The 13,463-nt window shown below is 37.0% G+C and overlaps 1 pseudogene; it reads right to left on the reverse strand.

Moving 5' to 3' along the window:
* Positions 1–541: 541 nt before the first annotated feature.
* LOC118623063 lies at positions 542–936 on the reverse strand (annotated as a pseudogene).
* Between the last annotated feature and the right edge of the window lie 12,527 nt (positions 937–13,463).

A 13,463-nucleotide genomic window follows, 5' to 3' on the forward strand; every position in this document is an offset into this window, starting at 1 on the left:
AGAATTAAAAAATAAATAAATACATTTCTTTAAATCCTGTTACTTTTACCAGCTTAAATAAGAAAAGAATGCCTCTTGGCCTAAACAACTATGACTATTAAAAAAACGAAGACATCTGAAACTATTAGGCACATCAAAATTATAGTTTATATAGTTCAAGGTTCCCTTTTTATGGGGCAGCCGAGTTCCCTGGCACATTGTACACATGGACCTATGAAATGTAAAGATCAGCTACTCATCTCAACTTTCACATTTTTAGTTAAACTAAAAGACTTATCGTAAATATTCAGATATATCGTATGTTCAGTCACAACTGAGTAAGTGTAACATTTTACCAAATAAAAAGCTCATATTTAAGTATGAAAAGCCTTCTTCATACACTGTGCTAGTGTTGGCCTCTTCTTTTGTAGAGAAAGCCAGTCATCAATACTTTCAGCACAGCAGTTTAGTAGATAAACGTCCAAAACAGTTGACTTAGTTGTAGTCTACAGTTTAGCAATTCAATGCCATGGCATCATAATGCTGTGGCGAGCAAGCGTTACCTCCATGCTTTAGTCAGATTTGTCTTTCTTCATTCCTGTTAAGGGCACTTTGTTTACAACAGCCAACCCAACAGCTAGAACACTTCTAACCGCAGTAGACATTCGCTCTTTCACCAACCCTAGTCCCATGGAAGACACAGTTGCAACAATTGTTTTGGTTACCTACAGACTCTTTCCACCACACCAATCCAAGCCACACCACCAATGGTAGCACCAACAGCTCCCTTTGTAACACAGATGATACCCCATCCCCCTACCCCAACCCACCCCTGGTCACACGGAATAACAGGCCTGTTTGCTGTTGTGGGTGATCTCTCATTAAATCTTCTGGTGATTCATCACTAAGGTAAAATAGAATTTCTTGCCGTTTATCTGACAGTTTCCGGATGGCGGGCATGGGGCGAGGCGGAGGGAGCAGGCCGAACCTAGAAGAACTGAGGAAACCTAGGCGGCTGGCATAGGCCTGGGAGGTGACTGGCTGCGGGGCCACCTGCTCAAGCTGTGGAACAATAGACTCTCTTGAAGGATGTGGCGGCCTCTGGCTGCAGACCTGGCTCAGGACGCGACCCTCCCATCTGCCGCCCCCCTATTCATTTTTTAAAAAGAACGCCTATAAACAAATATTAGTATAAAAACACAAACTACTCCAGCTATTTCCATAATACGAAATTTAGATTAAATCTACACTGACCAAATGGCTTAGTAAATCTCTGTTCTATTTTAAAATAAACAGATAAATGAGAGGAAAGGTATATGGAAAATAGTGAAAATTTCTAGCAACAATTTCTACATGGTCCCAACAGAGCTGTGTACTTTCAACATCTGAGATTCCCCCAAGTATTCCCCATTATTTAGGAGTATCAATAGCATTACTTGTGGGGGGCCTAAGGATGCTTTTGCATAAGGCTTTTTATCTCATTTTAGCAACATAATAAAAACAAAACCGCAGAAAATATATCCTTGGCGCTCACTATTACCCTGGCCTCCTTAATACATTCTGCTAAAGAATGAATGTTGTGATTCAGTTTGACAAGATTACGTGATTCTGCCAACTTGCAACGCTAATGGGACAAATAAATAGGCTATAATGCACATCAGGTAAAGTAGCTCCTTAAAATCAGAGAGAGAACTATATTATTTTAAAAGACATGATTTTGATTTTTAAAAAGGAATAAAAGAAAACTGAGGTAATATTTTTAAAAATAATAAAAAATAAATTAAAATAATAAAACAATCCATATTGAATGTATTTGTGCCTTCCAAATCCAATTTTCACTTGTACATCATTTCCATTGATAAAGCATGAAAGATATTTTAGAACAACTGACATATACATATATAAAACACACCAAGCCAGGGATTTTCATAACCATATCATTTGCCTAAATGGTGCTAATAGAAGTGGTAGAAGACAAAATATCCACACCTAAGGAGGTTACATATTAAAGAGCCCTAGGTTGTACCTGGTACTTGCTAGAAGAAATCTGCAGGGAATAAAGCCCGATGCCTGATTCCATGTGTCACAAAGTATTTTTAAAAAGCAACTAATAAGCACATTTGCCTTGATTTTGACTGTACAATACTAAACATAAGTTTCAAGGGCCAAGCATTGGTCAGTAAAGCAATCCCAGTTGTTCTTTCTCACTAAGAAATTAAGAGCATAGGAAACTGACTCCATTTATATATTGGAACATACACATTTTTATGCTTAAAATATAAACATTTTTCACACTTACAAAATATGCACAACAAATATTACTTGAGACAAAACCTAGTAATCAGACTTGCCTACTGTCAACTTTCTTATTTTTCTGAAAAGCTAATCAATCTATGAAATAGGCACAGGCAAAGTGGAATAAATGTATAATCTGAGGAGGCAGTCTACTTGGAACACTGTAATCTTTCAAGGAAACCATATGCTAATATTCTAAAGAAAAACAAGGTCATAATATTTCCCAGAGTTTGATAAAATACTTTTTTACTTCTTCATTGACTGTTTTAAAATATATGCTTGCTCTAAAGGAGAGAAAGGAAGACTTGGTTAGGAAGTAAATATTGAAAGATCCCCAAATCTATACAGAAGTCTCATCTTTCAACACTTGTTACTAAAGACTCAACACTTTTGAGTTTTTGTTTTTTTTTAAAGACTGGAAGGAAGCTCCATCTACTTTACTTTCTGGGTTGAGTACACATCTACCTAATTAGTTCTTTCTCAGTCTTTGTCCCTCAAATCTCCAGAGAAGCATGCACACACATGCAACACACACGATGTAGTGATCACTGTACTTGTATATAGTACAGGTTCATCAACATCATGACAGAAGAGACAAGTCACAAAACAAATGACTGTGACTATGAGAAATAGTTTCTTTTCAAGTCCCCCTTGGATCCCTAATTCACCTATTCCTAGACAATTTCTTTTCATTTAGGAATTTTAAAATATCAGAAGGCAAAAGAGTTTGTATTAAAGGAAGAGAAAAAAAACTTAATGTTGGCTCTTCCCGGGCACTGCAAAATCAGCAACGGGAGGGCTACTCAGAGTATGCAGCATTAAAGCCTGCAGGCCCAGCTCCGGATGTGTAGCTCAGTGGATTGAGCGTTGTTGTCCGATTCACCAAGAGGTCGCTGGTTCGATTCTGGTCAGGGCACATGCCTGGGTTGCCGGCTCTATCCCCAGTCTCTATCCCCAGTGTGAGGTGTGCAGGAGGCAGCCGATGGATATTTCTGTTATATTGTTTCTATCTCTCCCTCTAAAGAAATTAATAAAAACATATTAAATAAATAAATAAGGAAAGCCGGCTCAGATCCTAGACACCTGAGTTAAACATGGAGTAATCGATAAAAGTAGATAAATAACATCGGTCACTGTCATTAAGAATAAAATAGTAATAACGGTTGTCACCACGGGGTTCCATACAGCAGGTGCATGTGGAGCGGGCTTCTCCTCCAGCCTCATCGCCCGCAGCCTCCCCGGCAGACACACCTAGGCTGAGAAAAGGCGACTGGGCACCAAGCGCCGTACTTTGGGGCGGGGCCGGCTCCGCAGGGCTCCGCCCGCACGCGCCCCGCCCCACCCCGCCCCGCCCTTCCCGTCCGGACCTGCCTGCTCTCAGCGCCTGCGCGGCAGGGTGGGTGTATGGGCTTCCGGTTGCTAGGGCCAGTCTCCCCGGCTTCTGACTGCACCGGGTCGGTGAGGGTGGCCAGGGTGCTCTCTTTTCCGACTGCATCCGGCCGGAGGACCCGCCACCTCACTTGGCCAATATCTTGCTGCCTAAATTCCGAGGAAAAGAAGATAGTTAAAAAGAGGAAAATTCGGTTGTTTTGAGAAGCGGCAGATTGCGCGGCTAAAGGATAGTAGGAGTCCAGTGTTTCCGAGCACCTCTTCGGATAATACGGAGGGAAAATAACCGTCATCAAGAGGGAAATACTACCAGGGATCCTGTCTTGAGCGCTTCACAGTTATCTACTGGGGATAAAACGGCCCATTTTTGCAGCTCCAAAGCGTTTCCTAGACTGTCAACAGAATAGTGATGTACTAGGCACCTTGATGTTGCCCTGAAAACTAAGAGCACATTTTTTGGGTCTACTGGCATCATTTCTAAATACTACTAATTGGGACAGAAATCCTGGAAAATCTCATTACACCGAAGACCATTTTATTTTCGGATTAAATAGTTGTGGCTCAATATTAGTAGTTGAAATTTAAAATAAGTCATTATTACAAAAAGAAAACAACTCAGATATGTGGATTTTCAGAGGCTATCATGGAGGGGTGACTTTCTCATCTTTTAACCAAAACCTTTTTCCAAATTTATAAAGTGAGAAGTTTTGGAGGTAGAGAAAAAAATGGGTATAATTTGTACTGTTCTGTATTTACTAGCTGAAAGAGCACTGGCAGATTGAACTTTCTGCTAACATGGGAAATTTTATAATGTTTGGTAATAGCATGTGTGTTATAAAATTCTGTATTAATTATAAACCTAAATTTTACCTAGATTCTCAATAGATGTTTTAAAGAATTATTTTCTTACCCTCTTTTTCTTTTATAGGAATTCTGCTTGGATTCAGTATAGTATTCACACAGAATAATTTTCATTAAGATGTAATCTAGATTTGAATGAACTATTTTTCAACAATTCAAACATATCCTGAGCTTTTCAATTCTCAACTAATAACTGTGAAAACAGTGCTTATTATTAATTGAAATGCAAAACCACCCAAAACTTCTTCGAAGACCTTTACCTCCAAAGTTCCCTAAGCTGCCTTTATATAAGAAGAAAGTCCATACAGGTGTGTATATTAATCAGATATGTTATTAACTATTTTTCATAGAAAATTATCAACCTGCACAGCTCAGAATCACAATAATTAAAAGACACTAATAACCAGTAACTGACAGATGTTTGTTGTAAGATGATAGCATCCAATTTAATTCTACAACTACAGTTGATTCTCATTTTTTGTGGATTCTGTGGGTATGAATTTACCTAACTGCTAAAAATTTGTTTGTAATTTTTGAATCAGTACTTTTCTGTATTTGTTCTTTTTTTGGTACGTGCTCCAAGGGAACTGAACCCAGGACCAGAGGGGAACTGAACCCGGGACTCTCTGATCCGCAGGCCGATGCTCCAACCGCAGAGCCAAACCGGCCAGGGTTGGTCTTTTTTAACTCAACACTATATCCTGAAGAATGCTGCAGAGTAGCATTTAGAGCTCCTTCTCACTCCTTTTATAATAGGTGAAACTGTGTGCAGGAGAGGGATATATATGGTATATATATGGGAACACTCAGTCATTCTGGATATGCTCAGGGCAGTGAAAACACATATGTTCCCAGCTGAGGTTGAACAGAATATATTCTGCCTTCTTATTTCAGCTCTCATACTGTAAACAACTATCCTTTCCCCATCTATTTAGTGCCATCTTTTAAAATATTTGTGCTTTTCATTGATTTTGCTATCTAAAATGTCCCACAAGCACAATGCTGAAGTGCTAAGTCTTCTTTAGCACAAAAAGGCTGTGGTGTGCCTTACAGAGAAAAAATATGTTAGATGAGCTTGCTTCAGGCATGAGTTACAGTGTTGTTAGCCATGAGTTCAATGTTAATGAATAAACAATATATGTTAAATAAGGTGTCTTTAAAGTAGAAACATATAAAACAAGGTTAGTTATTGATTAGTTGTTGTTAATGCTGAAACCAGAGGCTTGCAGAAGTCCAACCCTGTTTTCCCTAGAAGCCATGGCTCAGTGTTGGATAATTCAGTGTTTGCTGACACTTTATAGAACAGATTGGCCACAAATAACATGACTTGACCATTTATGAGCACAGGACTAGGAAATGGGGTTATAGTGAACAGAATAGGCCCTGCCAGTCCTCTTCATTAGTTACTCTGTGGTGGGATCAAATAATTCTATATATAAATGTAAAGTTGCCCTGTGATAAATGCTATAAAGTAAATATGAACCACTTTTATGACTACAACTTTATATAATACCCTTATTCCACTTTTTCTGTATATGGTATATATTGACTTGATAAAATTAGCATATGTCCTTGTCTTTCCCATATTTTGGTTTCCACTACACAGGGGTGGGGAAACTTTTTTCTGCCAAGGGCCGTTTGGATATTTATAATATAATTCTCAGACTATACAAAATTATCAACTTAAAACATATCCTGCTCTATTTGGTCAGGTTAATTTGGTGAGGCGTGTGATGTTAGCTGGTATTGATTTTGCGGGCCTCATATGGCTCGCGGGCCAGACGTTCCTCACCTCTGTTCTACTACCTGATTTTAGTTGATTGCATTATTTTAGTGTCAATTTATACTTTTATTTTGTTTATTTATTTTTTTCTTTATTGTTGAGAGTATTACAGATGTTCCCCGATTTTTCCCCCATTGACACCCCTCCTCCAAACTCCACCCCCTCCTGCCTTCCCCATATATCTGTGTCCATTGGTTATGCATATATGGAAATAAGTTATTTGGTTTATCTCTTCCCACCCCTCTCACCCCCCATCCCTCTGAGTTTTGTCAGTCTGTTCCCTACTTTCATGTCTCTGGATCTATTTTGATCATCAACTTGATTTGTTCATGATGTTCCATAAATAAGTGAGATCATGTGATATTTGTCTTTCTCTGATTGGCTTATTTCACTAAGCATAATACTCTCCAGGTACCTCCATGTCCTCTCAAAGGAGAAGAGATCTTTCTTCTTATAGCTGCTTAGTATTCCATTGTGTAAATGTACCACAGCTTTTTTATCCACTCATCTACTAATGGGCACTTGAGCTGTTTCCACATCTTAGCTATTGTAAATAACACTGCTCTGAACATAGTGGTGAATAAAATCTTCCTGATTGGTGTTTCAGCCTTCTTAGGATATATCCCAAGAAGTGGGATCACTGAGTCAAATGGCAATTCCATTTTTAATTTTTTGAGGAACATCATATTGTTTTCCATAGTGGCTGCACCAGTCTGCATTCCCACCAGCAGTGTGCTAGAGTACCCTTTTCTCGATATCTTCACCAGCACTTGTTTGAACATTTGTTGATAGTCACCAATCTGGCAAGTGTGAGGTGATATCTCATAGTCATTTTAATTTGAATCTCTCTGATGATTAGTAAAGTTGAGCATTTTTTCATATGTCTCTGGGCCATTTGTATATTCTGCTTGGAGTAGTGTCTATTCAGGTCCTCTGCTCCTTTTTTTTTGTAAGCCCAAATATTTTTTCTTCAGATAGAGTGGGATGGGGGAGGTTGCGAGAGCCAGAGAGGGAGAGAGAAACATTGACATGAGAGAGACACATTAATTGGTTGCCTCCCACATGACTTTGACCAGGGTTGGGGACCAAACTGCAACTGAGGTACATGCCCTTGATCAGAATCAAACGCGCTACCCTTTGATGGTCCATGGGTCGATACTCTAACCACTGAGTTAAAGTAGCCAGGGTGCTCTGCTCATTTCTTTTTTTTTTTTTTTTTTTTTTTTTTTAAATCCTCACCCGAGGACATTTTTCCATTTTTTGTTCAGATAGAGTGGGGAGGGAGAGAGAGAGAGAGGAAGAGAGAGAGAGAAACATCGACGTGAAAGGGACACATCGAGTGGCTGCCACCCGCACGACCAACCAGGGCCGGGGACAAACTGCAACCGAGGTACATGCCCTTAGCGGGAACCGAACCCGGGTCTCTCTGGACCGCAGGCCGACGCTCTACCGCTGAGCCAAACTGGCCAGGGCTCTGCTCATTTCTAATGGGATTTTATGTCTTCCTTTTGTTGAGCTGTATGAGTACTTTATATATTTTGGATATTAATCCCTTATCCTATGTATCGTCTACAAATATGTTCTCCCAAAGAGTGGGTTCCCTTTTCATTTTGATGCTGGTTTCTTTTGCCATGCTGAAGCTTTTTAGTTTGATATAGTCCCATTTTAAAATTTTTTCCTTTGTTTCTCTTGCCCTAGGCAATGTTTCAGTAAACATTCTGCTATGAATGATGTCTGAGATTTTGCTGCCCACCATTTCTTTCTTGGATTTTTATTGTTTCATGGCTTACATTTAAGTCTTTTATCCATTTTGAGTTTATTCTTGTGTATGGTATAAGTTTGTGGTCTAGTTTCATTTTTTTTGCATGTAGCTGTCCAATTTTTTCAACACCATTTGTTAAAGAGGCTGTCTTTACTCCATTGTATGCTCTTGCCACCTTTGTCAAACATTGATTGAGCATAATGTCTTGGGTCAATTTCTGGGTTCTCTGTTCTGTTCCATTGATCTATATGCCTGTTCCTGTGCCAGTACCAGGCTGTTTTGATTACAGTGGCTTTGTATATAATCTGATATCCAGTATTGTGGTTCCTCCTACTTTATTCTTCTTTTTCAAGATTGCTATGGCTATTTGGGGTCTTTTTGGCTCCATATAAACTTTTGGAGTGTTTGTTCTAGTTCCATGAAATATGTCATTGGTATTTTAGTGGGGATTGCATTAAATCTATAGATTGCTTTGGGTAGTACAGACATTTTAATGATGTTATTTTTTCCAATCCATGAACATGGTATATGCTTCCACTTTTTTATATCTTCGTCTATTTGTTTTGTCAATGTCCTTAGTTTTTTGTGAATAGGTCCTTTACTTTTTTGGTTAAGTTTATTCCTAGGAATCTTAATTTTTTTCTTGCAGTGGTAAGTGGGATTGTTTTTTGAGTTTCTCTTTCTGAGTGTTCTGAATGTTCATTATTGGTGTATAAAAATACCAATGATTTCAGATGTTAAATTTGTATCTTGCTGAATTCATTTATTAAATCTAGTATAGAGTCTTTAGGGTTTTCTATGTACAATATCATGTCATCTGCAAGTAATGACAGTCTCACTTTCTCCTTTCCATTTGGATGCCTTTTATTTTTTATTCTTGTCTGATTGCTGTGGCTAAGACTTCCAGTACTATGTTAAATAAGACTGGTAAAAGTGGACATTCCTGTCTTGTTTTATTTCTCAAGGGAAATGCTTTTAGTTTTCTCCCATTGAGTATGATGTTGGCTTTAGGTTTTACATATATGGCCTTTATTATGTTAAGATATGATCCTTCTATTCAAATTTTGCTGAGAGTTTTTATCAAAAATGGATGCTGGATTTTGTCAAGTGCTTTTTCAGTGTTTATTTATATGATCACATGAATTTTATCTTTCATTTTGTTTATGTGGTATATCACATTTTTGATTTATAAATATCGTACCAGCCTTGAATCCCTGGGATAAATCCCACTTGGTCATGGTATGTAATTTTTAAAATATATTGCTGGGTTCAATTTGCTAAGATTTTGTTGAGGATTTTGGCACCTATATTTATCTGTGATATTGGCCTGAGATTTTCTTTCTTTAAAGTATCTTTATCTGGTTTTGGGATTCAAATTATGCTGGCCTCATAAAAAGAGCCTGGAAGTTTTCCTTCCTCTTGAATTTTTTGGAATAGTTTGAGAATAGGTTATAGTTCTTCTTTCAATGTTTGGTAAAAATCCCCTGTGCTGTCGTCTGGACCAGGGCTTTTGTTTGCTGGGATTTTATTGATTATTTTTTCTATTTCCTTAATTATTATTGGTCTATTTAGGTTTTCTGACTCTTCCTAATTAAGTTTTGGAATAATATATGATTCTAAGAATTGTTTCATTTTGCCTAAGTTGTCAAATTTGTTGGCATATAATTATTCATAGTATTTTCTTAAAATCCTTTGTATTTCTGTGGTGTCTGATGTTACTTGACCTATTTCATTTCTGATTTTATTAATTTGGGTTCTCTCTCTTTGTTTCTTGGTGAGTTTGGCTAAAGGTTGATCAATCTTGTTTGTCTTTTCAAAGAACCAGCTCTTGGTTTTGCTGATCCTTTATATATATATTTTTTTAGTCTCTATGTCATTTATTTCTGCTATGATTTTTTATTATTTCCTTCCTTCTACTAACTCTGGGTTTTTCTTTTTGTTCTCTTTCTAAATCTTTAAGTTGTTGAATTAGATAATTTATTAGAAAATTTTCTTCTTTCTTGCTGTAGACCTGTATTGCTATGAACTTCTCTCTCAGGACTGCTTTTGCTCTATCTCATAGATTTTGTATTGTTATGTGTTCACTATCATTAGTTTCCAGGAAGTTTTTTATTTCTTTTTTGATTTCATTGGTAACCCATTCAGGCTATTTAGCCTCCATATGTTTGAATGTCTTTGAGTGTTTTTATTGTAATTGATTTCTAGTTTCATGCCATAGTGATCTGAAAACATGCTTGATATGATTTCAATCTTCTTGAATTTGTAGAGATTTACTTTGTGTCCTAACCTGTGGTGAATCTTCAAGAATGTCCCATGTGCACTTGAGAGGAATGTATATTCTGCAGATTTGAGGTGAAATGTTCTGTAAATAGCAATTAAGTCTAGCTGATCTAGCTCATCATTTAAGAACTCTGTTTCCTTGTTAATTTTTTGTCTGGAGGATCTTTCCAGTGGTGTCAGTGGGAGTTAAAGTTACCCACTATGATTGTATTGCTATTGATCTCTCCCTTGAAGTCCTCCAGAAGTTTTTAAATTTATTTTGGTGCTCACCGGGGTTATATCCTCTTGTTGTATTGTTGTTGTTGTTGTTGTTTTCATATTATGTAGTATTTAGTGACCTTCTTTATCTCTCATTATGTTCCTCGTTTTAGAGTGTATCTTATCAGATATGAGTATCGCAACACCACTTTTTTTTTTTTCATGTCTATTTGCCTGGAAAAATTTTTTTTCATCTATTCACTTTTATCCTATGTGAGTCTTTTGTTCTGAGGTTGGTCTCTTGTAGGCAGCATATGTATGGGTCATGTTTTCTTATCCAATCAGCTACTCTATGCCTTTGATTGAAACATTTAAACCATTTATTTACATTTAAGGTTATTATTATTATTTCTTAAATTATTTTTATTAATTTGTTTTTGTTACAGATCTTTCTCCTTTTATCCCCATCTCCCTGGCCTCTTCCCCAGCTTTGTTGTCTATGTCCATTGTTCATGCATACATGCATATAAGTTCTGTGGTTTATCTCTTCCCTCCTAAATCCCCTTATTCTGGGGTGTGTCAGTCTGTAGCCTACCTCTATGTCTCTGGATCAGTTTTGTTCATCAGTTTGTTTAGTTTATTATATTCCACAAATAAGTGAGACCATGTGATATTTGTCTTTCTCTGTGTGGCTTGTTTTGCTTAGCATAATACTCTTCAGGTCCCTCCATGTCATCTCAAATGATGAGACATCTTTCTTTCTTACAGCTGCATAGTATTCCATTGTGTACATGTACCAAAGCTTTATTATCCACTCATCTACTGATGGACACTTGGGTTGTTTCCAGATATTAGCTATTGTAAATAGTGCTGCTATGAACAGTAGAGTACATATATTCTTTCAGATGAGTGTTTCAGGCTTCTTAGGGTATATTCCTAGAAGTGGGATCACTGGGTCAAAAGGCAATTTCATTTTTAATTTTTTGAGGTAACACCATAATGTTTTCCATAGTGGCTACATCAGTCTGCACTCCCACCAGTAGTGTCCTAAAGTCCCCTTTTCTCCACACCCTCACCAACACTTCTTGTATGATGATTTGTTGATGACAGCCATTCTGACAAGTGATACCTCATTGTTATTTTAATTTGCATCTCTCTGATGATTAATGATGTTGAGCATTTATTTATATGTCTCTTGGCCATGTGTATGTCCTATTTGGAGAGGTGTCTATTTAGCTTCTCTGCCCATTTTTTAATTGGGTTCTTTGTCTTCCTTTTGTTGAGTTGTATGGACACTCTATATGTTTTGGAAATTAACCACTTACCTGATGTATCATTGGAGATTATGCTCTTCCATATGATGGGTTCCCTTTCCATTTTGATGATTGTTTCTTTTGCTGTGAAGAAGCTTTTGAGTTTGATGTAGTTCCATGTGTTTATATTTGCTTTTGTTTCTTTCGCTTTAGGTGTGGTATCATTGAAAATTCTGGTGCTTATGTTGTGCGAAATTTTGTTGCCTACAGTTTCTTCTAGAATTTTTATGGATTCACAAGTTACATTTAAGTCTATTCATTTTGAGTTTATTCTTGTGTATGGTGTAAATTGGTGGTCTAGCTTCATTTTTTTGCAAGTAGCTGTCCAATTTTCCCAACACCATTTATTGAAGAGACTGTCTTGACTTCACTGTATGCTCTTACCACCTTTGTCAAATATTAATTGGGCATATATTCTTGGGTCAATATCTGGGTTTTCTGTTCTGTTCCATTGATCTATATGCCTGTTCTTGTACCACTACCAGGCTGTTTTGATTACAGTGGCTTTGTAGTATAACCTGATATCTGGTAATGTGATTCCTCCTACTTTGTTCTTCTTTTTCAAGATTGCTGTGGTTATGCGTGGTCTTTTCTTGGTTCCATATAAACTTTTGGAGTGTTTGTTCTGGTTCTGTGAACTATGTCATTCTTATTTTGGTGGGGATTGCATTGAATCAACAGATTCCTTGGGTAGTATGGACACTTTAATGATGTTAATTCTTCCAATTTATGAACAAGGTATGTGCTTCCACTTTTTTTATATCTTCCTCTATTTCTTTTTTTGAATGACCTGTAGTTTTCTCTGAAGAGGTCCTTTACTTCTTTGGTTAAGTTTACTCCTAGATATCTTAAATTTTTTGCTGTGATTGTTTTTTAAGTTTCTTTTTCTGTGAGTTCATCATTGGTGTAGAAGAATGCCATCAATTTCTTTATGTTAATTTTGTATCCTTTACTTTGCCAAATTCATTTATTAACTCTAGTAGAATTTTGATAGAGTCCTTAGGGTTTTCGGTGTACAATATCATGCCATCTGCAAATAATGACAGTTTCACTTCCTCCTTTCCAATTTGGACTCCTTTTATTTTTTATTCATATCTAATTACTGTGGCTAAGACTTTCAGTACTATGTTGAATAAGAGTGGTGAAAGTGGGCATTCCTGTCTTGTTCTTGTTCTTAAGGGGAATGCTTTTAGTTTTTGCCCATTGAGTATGATGTTGGCTTTAGGTTTTTCATATATGGCTTTTATTATGTTGAGATATGATCCCTCTATTCCCAGATTGCTGAGCATTTTTATCAGAAATGGGTGTTGGGTTTTGTCGAATGCTTTTTCAGCATCTATTGATAAGATCTTATGGTTTTTATCTTTCCTTTTGTTTATGTTGTGCATTACATTTATTGATTTGCTAATATTGTACCATCCTTGCATCTCTGGGATGAATCCCACTTGATCATGATAAATAATTTTTTTTTGATGTGTTGCTAGATCCAATTTGCTAATATTTTGTTAAAGATTTTGGCATCTGTGTTCATCAAGGATATTGGCCTGTAGTTTTCTTTCTTTGTAGTGTCTTTATTCGGTTTTGGAATTAGGATTATGCTGGC

The sequence above is a fragment of the Molossus molossus genome, unplaced genomic scaffold (assembly GCF_014108415.1).
Source record: "Molossus molossus isolate mMolMol1 unplaced genomic scaffold, mMolMol1.p scaffold_m16_p_9, whole genome shotgun sequence".
In the NCBI taxonomy this organism is placed as follows: Eukaryota; Metazoa; Chordata; class Mammalia; order Chiroptera; family Molossidae; genus Molossus; species Molossus molossus.